At 36.1% G+C, this 17,462-nt stretch overlaps 1 long non-coding RNA gene and 1 pseudogene across 1 annotated transcript in view; both read right to left on the bottom strand.

Moving 5' to 3' along the window:
• Positions 1–17,462, bottom strand: part of LOC141577649 (uncharacterized) — a 486,124-nt gene that overhangs the window by 462,129 nt on the left and 6,533 nt on the right. The gene's annotated exons all lie outside the window — the stretch shown is intronic.
• LOC105072988 (huntingtin-interacting protein K-like) lies at positions 10,236–10,796 on the bottom strand (annotated as a pseudogene).

Genomic DNA, 17,462 nt, shown 5'->3' with positions numbered 1-17,462 from the left:
ACAGTCATTTTATAATTGTAAATATCAAATTATGTTGTACACCTGAAACCAACATAATATTAAATATCAATAAAAAGTAAATTAAAATGTTTAATAAAAAGGCTAATTTAAAAGGTCTTATAAACACTATTAAAATTTTTTTAAAGATGAGCCTGGAGCATTCTATGGTGCCTAAAAATAAAAAATGTGCTGAATATAAAATTTTAAAGGACAGAGTTATTTCAAAAGGACACAGGACTCAACCCGAAAGAGCACCCAATGCCAAAGCTAGAACAATTTGAGCAGGAAAATAATGACAGTACTGGATTATAACTCAAAGAAAAAAATACGTAATTCCATACTGATATAAATGACTGAATAAGTGAGTGAATAGAGGAGAAAGGACAATTATTCCTTAAAGAAGACTTCTAATTAATGAACACAGAATAAATGAAGAAAATAGAAGGTCACCACTAGAATATCACAATAATAACTGGTGTGAGCATGATCCACCAAGGATTGCTACAAATACTAAATGAAGGCTTAAAGGGAAAATAGCTGCACAGCTGCAAAGTACCTAAGAACTGTACTGATTACTGTGATGATTTTAACACATGTTCTCAAATACTTTGATACTCCTCCCTCCAGGAGGAGATCTTACTTCCTCTCACCTTGAGAACGAACTTACTGCTAATGGAATTTTTTTTCCTTGCTTATCTGTGTTTTCTACAGTTCCTTCAGTAAGTATGACTTTCATAATTTTTTTTGAATCAATTAACTTTTTCTCTAGAAGAGCTGTGATGCCCCAAGGCTCCTCAGGGTATCCTTGTAATAGGGTGTATTTATAATATAGTGCTGTCATGCAAAAGGCACACAGGGGTTGTTACCATCTCTGGATTTGATACATATAAATGCTATGTATATGCCCTAGCTAACTTCTTCCATTTCCTAGCAACATATGGCATATGGAAATTTTGTACTTATACTCTTAGTCTTAACTCCCTTATCTACACAAGGTAATGTGCCTGTGTATAACACATTAGACTCCTTTCTTTAGAACTTATCAGATTCATTTCTTTGTACTCAAGTGTCATTTCTAAAATGTTTTTTATTAGGGCACTTTGACTCCTACAGAAACTCCCTGCTTTTATTTGGAGATGGCAACCACAGAGTAGAACAAAAACAACTGCTCAATCTCTCTTCTCTAATGATATTCATTATCATTTTCTCCATTCATGCAGAACTCATTAGAATCATAGATACCTCTAGTTTGAGTTACAAAATGTTTCAAATAGAATTTTCAGTGCTTCGAAACCTTAGTCAACAGATTCTATCATTTTGGTTTCCCTTATGCAAAACGTTTAAAAAAGATATTATAAATAGCAAATAAAACTGCGTCTTTCTCTTCCTCTCCTGAAAATTATTACTGTACACACCTGTTTGCCTAGTAGACTGAGAAATAATAACTATCATATATGTGGTAAGTAGAGAAAAATGAATGTGTGAAAATTCAAAGTATCATTTCTTTAACATATTTACACGTCATTTTCTTGCTAGAAAATCAGTTACATCTACAACTAAATGAGGTGGCTTTTTACTGTATCAACTTAGCTAGGCTGGAGTTTGTTTCCCAGATTTCCCATCTCTATGTGGCTCTGGGTCATGACTGGCCACAGATGACATCTGCACAAAGAAAGACAGAAGCGAAGGAGAGCAGCCATGTTCTTGCTCAAAGGTCTAGTGCAAAGTCTTGCTTTGTTGCAGTTCACAAAGTCATCACTGACCTATCTCCTCGCTTTGTTGTCTTGGGGTCCCAGCTGCACCAGCAGAATCTCCAGCTCCCTTTAGATCCCCTCCTTCGGTTTCTCCCGGTCCCAGTCCACGGGCACATGCAATTTCTGAACCAAGTAGGCCAGCTTCTCCCACAGATCACCAGCATCAGTAAAGCTGCAGGCTTGGAGGTGGTCAGAGACACATGCAGGTTCCAGTTTATCATCACACAGCCCGGCTCATCCTAAGAGTTCCAGCTGATTCTTGCTCAACCCCGCTTCACATCCATCTTCTGTTCCCAACTGTTGACTTGAGATCCAACAGCAGATAAGAAGTGACAGTCTTATGTGGAGTGCCTGACCTGCTCCTACTGTGTGGAAGGCCAAACTCCCATAATAAATCCCGTATTTCTATGACAGGCACAATGGGTTTGCTTCTCTATTCAAACTCAATAGTTTTTGTTCCATACCTAACAGTACAGCACAAACAATATAGTGAAACTTTGGATCATTGAGGCCCAGACTTTCCACACATTTCCCTTGCAAACTAGAAACTGCCTCTAAACTAAGAAAAATATTATCTTGCAACGTTATTAGGAGAATTAGAAATAATATATGTAAAGTGCCTGTATATAGTAAGCCTCAAATAAATGGTAGTTATTATAACCAGTATAAATGTTTCATACAATTTTTAAGTCAGCACCTAAAATAACATGTCATAAGAAATGGAAAGTGACACATACGATACAGATGAATAATTACTAAAAAGTTAAAATATTTATTAAAATATGCATCATGCATATGATTAATCAGTGAAAAGCAAAAAGTGAACAGTTTATTAAAATACTCAATTTAGGTTCTATAAAATTAAGTTAATGAATGCAAGGCCTTAAGGAGAATGGAGATTAGGGATGTAAGGAATGGAGCAATCTTACAGATGCTCATAAATGCATCTATACTCACTGAGGCAAACTGAATAAAGAAACTCACTAACCATTGATCATAGAAGGGCCTTGTTACATATTTTAAATGAATAATTAGGTGGAATGTACACTCACTTTTTAGCATAATTTCTTATGACAAATTTACCAAGATCAATATATCCCTCTGCCCCCAAATTCAGGAACCCGTCTGCTTATGCAATTCTACCACTTTGCTGTAAGTAACAAGCATAATTCATAGGCATTTGTGTTCTGCCTAAATGCTCAAATCTTTTTGGTTTTATAAAAGAGGGGATAATTCTATCCTCTGCAGGTTCCTGTTCCACCAATCCAATACGTATCCAGCTCCATTTCTGCTACTGGATGCAACATGAATGTGGTTCTGAAACAGTAATTTAATTTCCCTCATATTCCTCTTTGCTTTCTCAAGGCCTTCTGATAAATCCTGTCTCTAGTGTCTGTTCAGTGCTAGTTTCAATTACTAACTTCTAGTTATTTCTTTCTGTTATTTCCAACAGGACTGACTTAAACTTCGCTAAATTCAACACATATTATAGGGACCTAATTCTTGTGGTTGCTGAAAAGTTTATTTTATTCATGTTTTATATTTGAAATTTATATCCACTTATGTTATTTCCAAGAATTGAAAGTTGAGTACTTACCTAATAGTACAATATGTAAAGGGAAGGGTTTTAGAGCACGATGGATTGCACTATACCCTTAGATCTGAGCCCACTATAAACAAAGTCTGCTTTTCTACTACTTTTGACAGATTATAAAGAGATTGGCATCCCTGCCTGTAGATGTTCACATGCCTGAGGAACAAACTATAAGAACTGAGCAAAACCATGTGCTTACTGCTCAACAGACGTTATAGTTTACCATTATTTTAAATAGGCTTATTGTTATCCTGGTTCCAGTTTTTCTCATTTAGAGAAAGACAGTTCTTAGTCATTTGCACTGTCATACATGGCAAGATATGTCACATTCTTGGTTCACAAAGCACTGAAGACAAATAGTACACCCTTTCCTCAGCATTTTAACAAGAAAAAAAAGAATTTTCCCCTCCTCCCCCTTTGTTCTAAATGCCTCCTTCATTCCAAATAGTGTAATTGAGCACTTGGACAACCAAATCACAAAAGTGAATTGAAGTTGTATTATGTTTGGACAATGAAATAATCTAGTTTTGTTGTTTGTTGATAGACAGTATCCACATTATAGAATATTTTTTCTGAATCAATGCAACTTTTAATCTCACAAATGTACATATGTACTCTGATGGATTCTATACATTATTCCACCATATCTAATACCCTTTCACTCCTAATATTCCACTCTACTCCTGAAGTCTAACATTCCTTATAATGTTTTTAGGCATTTCCAGTTCCCACCTCACTTTGTCTTTTTTCTATGAGTTTCTGTCTGAGGGAATTTTTAGTTCTTCCCTAACACTCCATCAGTCCTCATTGCTTGAAAGTTTTATGCAACAGAAAGTTGAATTTCTTAACAACAGATTCTTTAAAGAGAAATTGACTTAAAAAAAGAGCCTCCCTTCTTACTAGAACATTTCTTTTCTACTTGGATAAAACTTTTCAACAAATTTAACATTGCTTCATAATATTCCCTAAGGATATTCACACCCTCTCTATCTAATTCTACAGTAACATATGAGCAGTGCTAGTATGAGAATAATCTTGACCGCCTCACTGCAAAGGATGTAGATTATATGCAGCACTTTTATAAGATGCTCACATGTTTCAGAGAACTTACAGTAACAAGGATAAATGACTATCAGTTTTGTGATCTTTCACAGTGGTTAAAATGTCCATTTAATTTTTTGGTGAATCCTAAAAGGCTTGAACCAATTCTCTTAAGACTTCTACTCGGGAATCTGTGTAAACAAAGTTGAATCATCAAATTGAACCTGAGTTCCAAAGCGTTTCATGCTCTTCTATTTCTGTTAAGACTCTCCTTAAAGAGCCTGTCCTTCAACTCTACCACTTACATACAATACCATAGAGACTCCTGTCATTCAAAAGCATGATTAACAGTATTCTCAGATAAGACTGTCATTGAAGTGTGCTATTTACAATGCTCCTGAGATCACTACTATGTGATTGTGCTTTTGCAATGCTATTGATACCATTTTCTTGACCTCCAATTGTCCCAGTACCACTGATGATACTGCTATTTTGCTAATGGAGTTAATAACAACTTGATAGAACCACTATTTCCTTCCTTTCCAGTCTGTTTCTAGACCTCTTGCCAACACTTGATAGGCACTACAGTCTTAATAAATTCTTATTCAAACATCATTAACTTAGCCAGACTAAAAACACCACTCTCCAAGGGAATAAAAGTAATTCTTTTATTATTAGAAAGACATTTGATATTCAAAACATACTCATTCTTAACTCTTCACCCACTCATTCTTTTACTATATAGTCAGACAATTACAAAGCTAGAAAGAAGTTCCTGAAATTAACCTAGTCTACTATTTCTCATGGTGGTGATGCAAGATTACTAAAGGTCAACAAGGTCTATGAAAACTTCTTTGTATTTTCAATCTAATGATAACCTTTTAAAATTATGTTACCAGTTAAAAAAGATAAACCTTACATTGAGTTATAATTTGCAATTAAAAGGTATTTTTAATAGAACAGCTTCTAACGTATTTCTCAAACAATCATACTTGAAGGTACATAAAAACTACTTTCCTCTAAAACAGGTCTAGCAATTACTCAGACTTTTAAGATAATCGTTGCTCTTTCTGGTCAGAACTAACCTGAAGTCACTCTACAATAATGAATGGCTGGTTTCAAAATGTTCAAGGAAGTGTCTATTTGTTTGATTGAACTCTGTGTCCTCCACGGGCTTCTAAACAATAGGCACTCTGAAAATATGTGAATAGACGGATAGATGGATGAGTTCATGAATAAACAATCTCCTTTTGTAATATATTTCAAAATCTTACAACAAGAAAAAATAGCAATTCCAGATTTTACTCAGGATGTAGAAAGTTGCAAAGAGCATTGTTTCCACACTTAAAACAACAACAGCAACAATAACAAGAACCTCCCAGACAGCCTGAAAATTCACAATTTTCTTGAACCCACCCAAGACCTAACAACTAAAAAATTATTGGTTAGGTAACTAACAAACCAGAAATCTAAGGACAGACAGGTGCCTCCTTGGAAAAATGGGATGGGAATAACACTTTACTTAAGCTGATAACTCCAAGCACCAGTAAGAAGAATTCAACTACAGTTTTTAATGAACTATTAAAAGTTGAGCATTGAGTTGTAAGAGGATATAGAATCCCTGAGGGCCACAGGCACCAGGAAAATACACACCACTTGCAGGAATATCTTTCTGGATCTCCCAGATAATCACGAGAAAGACTGATGAGAGTACTAAGAGTCTACGCATATGGTGTAGGGGTCTGGGGGAAATGAACATTAGCCAATGTGGGAGAGGTCTAAAAAACTCCACTCAGATCCTTCCACTATCTTCCTACAGATCAAAAAACTGCAACAACTTGGAGGGTAGCAAAGAACTTTAATAAGACTAATTGCTGTCGGGGGAGGTGAACACAAAAATAACTGTCCTGGGTAAGGACTGATCACTAGAAAGACCCTCCTTCAAGATCCAGGGAAATACTGCCTACCTAAGACTGAGGCACAATCAAAACAATAGAAAGCTTAACCCACCCACATCAATGTACTAAGAAGAACCAAATAATAGGAAGCTATTGCTTATAACAAGGCAAATACTTACAGAACTCCAAAGCACAGCACAAAGGAATGATCTAAAACTGAGTATAGAGTAGACACATAGAAAAACCTACAGGCAAAGAGCCCTACCAAAAACAAAAAGGAATTGGAGGAATTTGAAGATTGTGGTAATCTAAGGGTATCCATAGCAGCAATTAAAGCTAAACCCAGTTCCGTATCTGACTAGACTGACTCAACTCCCATACTAAAGGCAAGCAAAAAGAATGGTGCACCCATTTCTGGGAATAAAGAGCATTTACCTCAGGCTCTACTTGAGCTCTACACAAAGCAACTGGCTTTCAAGACAATAAAAACAAAAGGCATACAAGGAAAGAAAAATCAACACACTCTCAACAAAGCAGTCAATAGAACCAGACTCATAAAGAGAAATTTAAACTATTATTATTTTTAGATTAAAAGCTTAAATGGAAAGGGTAAAATAAAATGTAAGATCAAATTATAAGAAAGAATTAAACAAAAATGTCAGAAATAAAAAAAAAAACAGTAACACAAATACTGCTTTTGATAAGCTTATCAGTAGACTCAACCAACTAAGGAAAAAAATATAAAGACAGATCAAGTGAAAGTATCCAAAATAAAAAATAATGGAGAAAAAGAAACCAACCAACAAACCAAGCATTCAAAAGCCATGGGATAAATCAAATGGGCCAACATGCATATAGCTGGAATCCCAAACATATAAGGGTGAAGCAAAATAAATATCTGAATAAATGATCACCAAAAGGTTTTCAAAATTAATGGCAGACACCAAATCACAGATCCAAAAATTTCAAAAACCAAAGAACAGGACAGATATCAAAAAGAACACACCTAGATAAATCACTTTCAAACTGCTAAAAACCAAAAATAAGAAGAAAAGAAATCTACTTTAAACATAAACATATAGATAAATTAAAAGAATGAAAAACATGCAAATAAGAAAAGAGTTAAAAGATAGAAATGCAAAAACACAAAACAAGTACCCTGGAGTAGCTATATTAATATCAGACAAGGTGGACTTTTGAAAACACCAATATTATAAAGGATAAAAAGGAATCTTATATAAGTTTCAAATGAATTATTTAAGTTTCCTCCTTAATAAACTATAAAGTAGACAGCAAATTGAAGCCAATATACACAGAAGGAAGGAAATAATAAAGAATAGAAATCAACTGAATTTAAAACAGAAAAATTAAAGGAAAAGTGTCAATGAAATCAAAAGCTAGTTCATATAATTGATAAACTTATCATACTAATCAGAAAAAAAAGTATACAAATTACCAGTATTAGGAATGAGACAGATATGATATCACTAAAGACATTACAAATATTAAAAGAATACTATGAATATCTTGAAAACTTTTTGCCAGTAAATTTGATAAGTTTAATGAAATAACAAATTCCACGAAAGACAGAAACTTCCAAAGCTCACACACACAAAGGAAGAGATAACCTAAACAGCTAGCCCTATATTTTTAAAACTGAATTTGTAGAATATGGCAGAACAAGATGTCCTATGAACTCTACTAAACATTTAAGGAAATTCTACAAAACTTTCCCAGAAAATTGAAGAATGTCTACTTTCTAACTCATTCTATTCTAATGCCAAAAGCATATAGATGTTACAAAAAAAAAAAAGAAAGAAAAACTATAGATTTAAATTTTTCATGAAAAACACATTTAAAAACTCATTAAAATACTAGCAAATTGAAATTATCAATATATGAAAAGAATAATGCATAAACTTAAATGTAGTTTATCCTAAGAATTCAAGGCTGGTTCAACATTCAAATGTCAATCGATGTAATTCACCATGTCAACAAACTAAAGAAAAATCACATAAACAGAGCGGAAAAAAGTCTCTGGCAAAATTCAACATTTATCATGATAAAAAAGAAATCTCTGGAAACTTCAAAAGAAGGAATTTCATCAACCCCATAAAGGGCATTCTTCGAAATCTATACATAAGATAGTGTAATTCTTATGGTGAAAGACTGCCTTTCCTCTAAGATCAGGAACAGAGAAGCCAAAATTAAGTTTCCAGAATTCTTTTTTTTTTTTAACATTTTTTATTGATTTATAATCATTTTACAATGTTGTGTCAAATTCCAGTGTTTAGTACAATTTTTCAGTCATTCATGGATATATACACACTCATTGTCACATTTTTTTCTAAGTTATCATAACATTTTGTGTATATTTCCCTGTGCTATACAGTGTAATCTTGTTTATCTATTCTACAATTTTGAATCCCAGTCTATCCCTTCCCACCCTCCACCCCCCTGGCAACCACAAGTCTGTATTCTCTGTCTGTGAGTCTATTTCTGTCCTGTATTTACGCTTTGTTTTTGTTTGTTTGTTTTTGTTTTTGTTTTTTAGATTCCACATATGAGCAATCTCATATGGTATTTTTCTTTCTCTTTATGGCTTACTTCACTTAGAATGACATTCTCCAGGAGCATCCATGTTGCTGCAAATGGCATTCCAGAATTCTTTATGTTGCCAAGAACTATGACAGAAACTTGGTGTGTCTGTGAGAAAGAGAAAATATTCTTTGTTTTCGATCCCATAATCTAGGATTTGTAAACTCAATTGAGTTAAGTTTCCCAGGAAGAACTTGATTTTGGCACTATGCATTTACAAATTCTGCCTAAACTCTGTCCCCTCTTCTCCTCTGAGCCCTGTGTTTCCTGCCTTTGAATAGTCATGTGAATGTCAGCTCTACACTATGATTCACACTCTCTGGTGAGCTCTACCTACAGTTCTGAGCCTAGCAGTAGTTTCCACCACTTCTTGCTATGCGATGGGTTAGGTCTAAGAATTTTGTCTCCTAGGAAACATTTTCCCCACATACACAATTAATTAGACTCAGGCCAACTTGTGACCCAATGGTAGGAGAAAAAACACACATATGTACAAACCACATGAGTCCAAGTGCAGACCCACACAGATACCTCCCTGGCTCCTAATGGAGTTTAGGACAGTGGAGCAAGTGCTGCCTGTAAGTCCAACAGTAACAATTTTAACCTATAATCTTTCTAATACCTTGTATCAGACTCCCAACTGAGTACTTTGCTTTTAAAAAGAATTGTTTTATTCAGTTCATCAATGCTTCAAAGGCCTATATAAAAAGCACCTTTCCAACAATCAAATCATTGCCCTGGAAAAACTACAGCAGTGTAGTAAGTCTTAGCAGTGCTCACCCCAAGGTTGTCCGCTTAAACCCCAGTTCAATCCTTGCATCAGCTATCCTCTTACTAAGGCCTCTGTGCCTCCCATTTTCCCCTGATGAGGTCATTCACGCAGCTTCTTCACTGCCTACGTGAAATGCTGTCTAACAATACAAAACTAGCCCATCAGCCACATACCAAGCCACCAGAAGCTACTGTTACCAACACAGGACAAGCTGTCATTGCAGCAGAATTACACCCTTTGTGCAGGCCACAGAAGATGAAAGTCAATGGACATTTTCTCTCCAAGTAATTAGAAGCTTCTGCAAACCACCAACGTCAAAATGCCCTGTCCCCACACTGAATCTCAAAGCCTCAAAACTTGGAAGTCTATATGTGCATATTTTGCTCAAGAAATTCCACTCCTGTGTTATTTCTCCATACTTCTGGCCCAATCACCAAATGTTAGTATCAATTAGACGATCCAGTAAAGAGCATCCTTCTTCCCCACATAGGGTTTCGTGAAAAGACCCACAATTATTTGAGAATATCTTGTGGTAACTTTCTATTTTCCATGCTAAGAAACCATTTAAGAAAAAAAAAAAAAAAAGACAAATCTTTATTGAAATAAATTAATCCAGTGGATAGGTCTGAGAAAGCACAACTGGGTTGGGGCAATCAGCGCCTCTACCACGCGGTCCATGTGTTCCCTCAAGCTCCAGTTCTGCTGCTTCTCGCGAGATCTCCATCTCCGTCATTATCAGCTGCAGATCTTCCTTCTTGATGGTGACCTTTGCCAGGTCCTTCTCCCACTCCTGGTTGGCTTTCTGCCCCCGGGACCATCTATCTAGAATCACGGTCATGGTCGTCTCCAGGCTGGAACCCTGGATCTCCTCCTCCGCAGAGTCGGTGACTCGCTCCATGTCCGCCACGCCACTGTCCTGCCTGGGCCGCTGGGCTCCGTCTCCAGCTCCAGCTCCACGTCCCCCTCGGTGGCCATATCCACCCCACTGCGCAGCCCCACAGGTCCGCAATGCCTTAGGAGGGCTTTATTTAGAACACAGGTTCCAAACAAATTGAGGCGGGAAAGCAGATTCTTACTGACAGAGGACGCGACGTCACACGTGTTAGCCCCTGACGGGAAGATTTATACTCCGTCCCTCATCACTGACATGCCGGCTTCTCATCAATGATGCCAGCAGTGCCCATCACCACCGGAGTAGAAAATCTGCTTCCTGCAAAGAAGTTGCTCCTAAGACAAAGAAGAGAGAACGGAGCTTTGCATGCCCAGTTTATTTTACCCAATTTTGCCTGTGGGATAAGGCACTCTTCAGGACAGAGTGAATTACTGGGGGGGAGTGTGGAGAGGCCCGGAGTGTCACATCAATGGCGTGACCTCCAATCCGAAGGCGATACCAGCAGTGACCGTGTGAACATAAGCATCATTCTCTACCACACAAAACCTTAAGTAGGAACAACTGGATAAAGAGTATCTGCTTAAGAAAGGTAAAGAAAAGTTACTGTTAGGTTGCTGAAATGTTGACTGAATTTGTATAAAAAACCAAAACTTACCAAAACAAATGCAAATTTATTTTTAAAATCATACTTGTTCAGAAAGAAAAAAGAACATTTTAATGAAAAAAAAATCAAAGTACCTTATTTTAATGACTACTACTAACCTCCATAAAATATTTGGGCCAAATAGTTGGAGTGGCAAAGCATTTACTCAGCTTCCTCTTTGGGAAGCAAGAGCTCAAGTGCTTGATGTACTTGGACTTTGTCCCTTAGGGTGGTTCCTTCTAAGAATCGTTCTGCAGATATTTGCCCCGCCCTGCACCACCCCCCACATTCTCTTTTACTGAAGACTTTTACCATAAATTGTAGTTCACTCTTGAAGCTCCAACCTAACTTTGTATGTGGGGGGGTGGTTGCTTTCTTTAGCTTTATTTTGGTTTTCCGACCGAATATCCCCTTACACTCTTACTTTCTGCTTGGAAAGAGCTTCTTTTGAATCCTGAGTACAATTTTATTTTCAGACTTCGACTAGACACTGAAATGATAAAAAGCATTGTCCAATAGCACTGCCACAAATATTAGCATGAATATATTCTGTACTTAACAAATAAGACCTAAATTTACAGGAAACTCAAGTGATACGAATATTATTCTGTTTTTATGAAATAATAGCAGGCAGAATTTACCAATACACTTTGTTCTCTGTGCCTGGAGGGAAACCGAGTTTTAATCTAATCCTAGGGCAGATTTCACATTCAGTAACATGCGGGGTAGGGGATGGTAGGGAAAATCACCTTCAGAAAAAGAGACTATTAATTTCCTAAGGGCTCTGATAAATAGCCAGAGAGATGAGTAACCCAAGGAACAACTGAGAAAAGAGCACTGGGTTGTTTTATGCCTTAATCATCACACCTTCCCTTTTCCATGGAGTAAAGTGTTCCTTTGAGATCCTATTCTAGGATTCCTGTGCAAAAGACAGGATCATTTAGTGAAAAGATCTGTAATTATTTGAGTTAAGAATATCTTGTGGTTACTTTCTATTTTCCATGCTAAGAAATCAATCCTTTAGCAGGTAAACTATCTTTAAAAAAGTAAGTAATATTAAAAAAAAAGTGGGCATCCAAAAGTTAATTGTAGATGTCAAGTCTGATTATATACATTTCCAAATCCATTAGTAATAATGACAAACAGTTTGGATGCCAACCTAGGTTTAGATTTATCCTTCAGTTTTTCAGGGAGCACAATAATTGTTAACATCTTGAGTGGAGTGAAACTCTCAAAAGAGAACCCACCTCCTTCTCATAATACGCACATTACTGAAATCCAGCCTAAAGAGGTCCTTCTAGGGAAACACTATAGATGTTATTTCCAAGCTGTGTTAATAGAGCCATCTATCTCCCTTCTATAGAAGTTATACTTCTTAAACAAAAAGGCACAAATTGATTTTATATGCAAGAGAGCGGTCTACCCTGCATATCCACCTTTATGAATACAAAAATGCTTTGAAATTACAGTTCCTTCTTAAGCTTCATGAGTTCCCACATTCCTAGGTAGTGCTCAAGGTCAAATTAAGGCAAACTGTCTATTCTACCCATTCCTATCAATGGTGCATGACCAGCCCTTACAAGGTAGAAGTTGGGAAGGGAACCCAGGATATTGACTCTACCCCTTTCAGGGAAAACCCCCAAGGTCACAACTGTTTTGATTTCTCTTCATACTAGGCAAGATTTTTTAGCACTTACATTTCAGAAACAAGATCACAGAAGTCACAGTCCCTGTCCTCAAACTGGCTGCTACAATCTGTACCGCAAGTTCTCTGATAAAAGTTTTCACAAGACACTATAGACACACAGGGAAGAGAAATTGAAAATCATACAGGAGATTTAAAAAGGCTTCCTAGAGGGATCAATGCTTGAACTGAGCTTTAAAGAAAAGTAAATGGCAGTTAGACAGGGAGGAAAGAGAAATAACACTGTGTGTTCGAAGATCTTCGGGGCCTCCCTATGGCTACCCTACAGGCAATGGCAAGAGAAGAGACATAATATAAAAGACTAGGTGTCAATTCAGAGTTTGAATTTAATCCTGAACTCTGTATCTAGACATTTCAGATTTAGTGTGACAATACCTTGGATATACTGTGAAGGGTTCACAGGGGTTCAGACTCGAGTCAGACCTGAATAGTAGACCTTTAGGTGGGATCAAGGCAATGGCTTTGGGAAATAATCAGCAAAAGATTTAAGGAGACTATAAGGCAGTAAGTGTCTCCTTGATTGGCAACTAGATGGTGATTGTAAGAGAGGTTATAGGATGATGTCCAAGCCTCTGGACTGGCAACAAGTCAGTGTGGATCATTTTTTGTGATATGAGGAAAAGGTTAGGAGAGGAAGGAATGTGTTTACTGTAAGATACGCTAAATTTGAAGTAGGGCCTTGATGTAGCTATATTTAGGAGACAGATACACTCATCTGAAAGAAAATGGGACCACAGGAATAACAACAGTAACACTGATATTAGTAATAGAGATAAGACAGTTGAGTATCTTACTATGTTACAGCCAGTGTTCAAAGTAATCACATGGATTATTTCATTTAAATCTTATAATGAAAGTATTATTCTCATTTTACAGATAAGGAAAGAGAAGTTAACAATTTGCCTAATGTTACCAGTTGGCAGTTATAAGAAATCAGGATTTGAACCCACATTATCTGATTCCAGTCTCCATTTATTACTGATAATGTAATTGAAATCAAGGGTACATTTATAATCTCAACATTGAACATGATATTAAGTGAACAATATTTTAGCATTTTATTATAGTAATAATAATTCAGCCAAGTAATTGAATTTCCCCTGACTCCATCTGTTGTCCTATACTCCCCCCCATGATTTAATATTTTAAGGAAATCATGCTTTCTGTCATATTAGGATTTGAGTAATTTGGAGGTGTGCTTTATTTAATTACATTTTGCCATTCTGCAAAAAGGCTAAACCCAGGGAATCTCAGTTTTTCTAATGAACAAAACTTTCTACAGTATGTATGATGGTGGGATAAATCAACACAAAAATAATGACGTCATTTACAAAAGAAGTAAGCAAATTCTATTTGACAAAATACAGAAACACAGTTTCTTATTAAAAAGCACAATTTATAAGTTTAGTGATTCAACTACAACGCTTCCAAGCATTGTTTTTTCTACGCGACTATCAGTAAACATAGGATGAGGACCTTGTAAATGACAATGATAACAATCATAGTAATGATAAAGATAATAACAATAACATCTAGAATATATTATATGCCTGGAAAAAGTCAGTCAGTTCTCTAAGGACTACGTGAACTATCACATTTAATCCTCACAATTTATAGATGAGGAAACTGAGGAATAAAGAGACCAAGCAATTCATGTCAGATCACACAGTACATTAGTGAGATCAAGATTTAAATGAAGACAGTCCAAAGCCAAAGCCCAGAGTAAGCCTGGTTGATGAACAATCTAATGTGTCAACTTGTCTAGGCCACGGGGTGCCCAGATACTTGGTTAAAAATTATTCTGTTAATGTCTGTGAGGATATCCATGGATAAAATTAACATTTGGACCAGCAGACTGAGTAACGCAGACTGCCCTCTCCAGTGTGGATGGTTTCTTACCCAGTCTGTTGGAGGCCTGAACACAATTTGAAGAAAAAAAAAAAAAAGGCTAAGAGAAAATTCATTTGCTCTGCCTGTATCCAAACTGGGACATCATTCTTCTGCTTTTTAAACTTAGATTGGAACTTACACCATCATCACTGCAGGATACCCAGCTTGCTGACTACAGATCTTGGGACTTACCTATCACAACTGTGTGAGCCAGTTCCTTACCATGAATGCCTACACACATATGTATTTTCTTATTGATTCTGTTTCTCTGGAAAACCCTGACTAATATACGTGGTTTAGTCATACAAGACCTTTGTGATACCAGCTCTTTGAGCATCGTATTTCTGTGGTCACTAGAATATAAATATCTCTCAATCTTTCTTTCCTTATCTTTTTATTTTTACTAACAAAGGTTATGGCAAACTTGGTGTTTTAAACTTTACAAGGTTTTCTATTAAATAAACTTGTAATCTATATTTCCATGACTAACGTCAGGGAAAGAACTTAAAGCCTGTAATTTCTGATTTCCACAGTATCATGTACAAAGCTGAAATTTCAATTACTTTCACAAATAACATAACACCAACTTAAAATAAGCATTTTTCTCACACTTCTACTTTAAACTATCATTTTACATCTCCAGAGAGCATGCATGAGAACCTTTAAAGATCAAATCATCATCATTGAAAAATGCAGTATAAGCAGTGAAAGGAAAAAATAAAAAGCCACTTCTCCCATGAGTATTCTGTGTTGACTTTCTGTGATCATGCTGTTAATAGCAGGGTGTATGTATCTTTTTGAATTAATTCTTACTTTGTGGTTGGCTTTATTCCTTTGATAACTGTGTTAAGTTTAAAAAACTAAAGCTCTAAACATTCTTAGAAACAATGAACAGTACATATATGTAAATTTAAAAATATATGTGCAGTAAGAAAAAGAGAAGAGATGAGCTATCAAGCCATGAAAGACATGGAAGAAACTTAAAAGACCTATTACTAAATGAAAGAAGCCAGTCTGAAAAGGTTACAAACTGTGCGATTCCAACCAAATGACATTCTGGAAAAGGCAAAGCTACAGAAACAATAAGAAGACCGTGGTTTCCAGGGGTTTGGGGAGAGAGAGGGAGGGAGGGATGAACAGACTGAGCACAAGGGATTTTTAGGGCAATGAAATTATTCTGTATGATACTATAGTGGTGGCTACATGTCATTATGCATTTGTCAAAGCTCACAGAATGTACAACATCAAGAGTGAACCCTAGTGTAAACTATGGACTTTGGTTGAGATTAATGTGTCCATGTTGGTTCATTGATTGTACCAAATATGCCACACTGGTGAGGGATGTTGAGGGTAGTGGAGTATACATGTGTGGATGGGGAGGGCTATGGGTGAACTCTGTATTTTCTACTCAATTCTGTTGTGAACCTGAAACTGTTCTAAAAAATAGTTTATTAACTTAAATAAATAAATTAGTACGTAAGAAAAAAATATGGTAAACATGGTTCACAAAACTGGACAATTTTTTTCACGCAGTGAAAATACTGTTGTTTATACCAATAACACATGCTCACTGTAAATAATTCAAAAAGTACATACAAATATAAAGAACTCAAAAGTTGTGTGGTCTCCCATCAATCAGAGTGATCCCTGCTGCCTTAAGTACTGGTGATCATTCTGTCATACATGTTTGTAAGAATATATATGCACATGCACTTACATGAATATTAATATCCACTCTCTTATACAAAAGAAACTATCTCATGTGTTCAACTTTTATCATAGCTACCTGTCTTACCCCCACATGCTTGCTCACCTCAAGGGGCACCCTGTTAAAAATCTAATCTTTCCATATTTTTCTCCATACTTTTATCATCCTATGTAGACTCCAAATCATGGAAGGACCGGTACAGTTCAAGTGTATTTTTTTTTTAATATTCTCCCATACAGCTATTCAATATGCATTCTGCCTTTCTCCTCTGGATGGCACTCACTTTTTATTTCCAATTCAATGCTGGAATAACATTTTTTTGCATATGTCCTTAAAATTTGGTCTATTTATTTTTACGTGCTAGATTTGCAGTTGTGGAATTGCTGGTTCGAATGATCTATGCACCTTTGAATTCTAATATACAACTTTGTTATTTTTTTAAATATACAGTTGACCCTTGAACTACTGATGGTGTTAAAGATGCCAACTCTCCGTGTGGTTGAAAATATCCATGTAACTTACAGTCAGCCCTCCACATACACTGCTTCTCCACGTCCATGCATTCAACAAAAGCATACTGCGCAGTACTGAAAAAAATCTGCAACCCACACATTTCAAACCTGTGTCGTTCAAGAGTCAACTATATATTGCCAAACTGCCTTCCAAAAACATGGCAACACTTCGTATTTCCAACAGCAATGCAAAAGGATGCCTGTTCTCCTCATTCCCACTATAATAGTTATATTTGAAATTTTGATCTGTTTGATGGATATATGATAGCTCCCTGTGACTTTAACCTGTATTTAACGATTAGAGAACTTGAGATTCTTCATAGTTTTGCGGGCCATTTGGACTTCTTTGCACTTTTTTTTTCATATTCTTTGCTGCTTCTTTTGTCACTGTGTAAGAGCTTTCTGTATATTAAATAACAACCCTTCACCTATCAGCATTAAAAATAACTTTTTCT

Source organism: Camelus bactrianus, chromosome 5 (assembly GCF_048773025.1).
Source record: "Camelus bactrianus isolate YW-2024 breed Bactrian camel chromosome 5, ASM4877302v1, whole genome shotgun sequence".
NCBI lineage: Eukaryota > Metazoa > Chordata > Mammalia > Artiodactyla > Camelidae > Camelus > Camelus bactrianus.
This window is presented reverse-complemented; position numbering and strand designations above follow the sequence as displayed.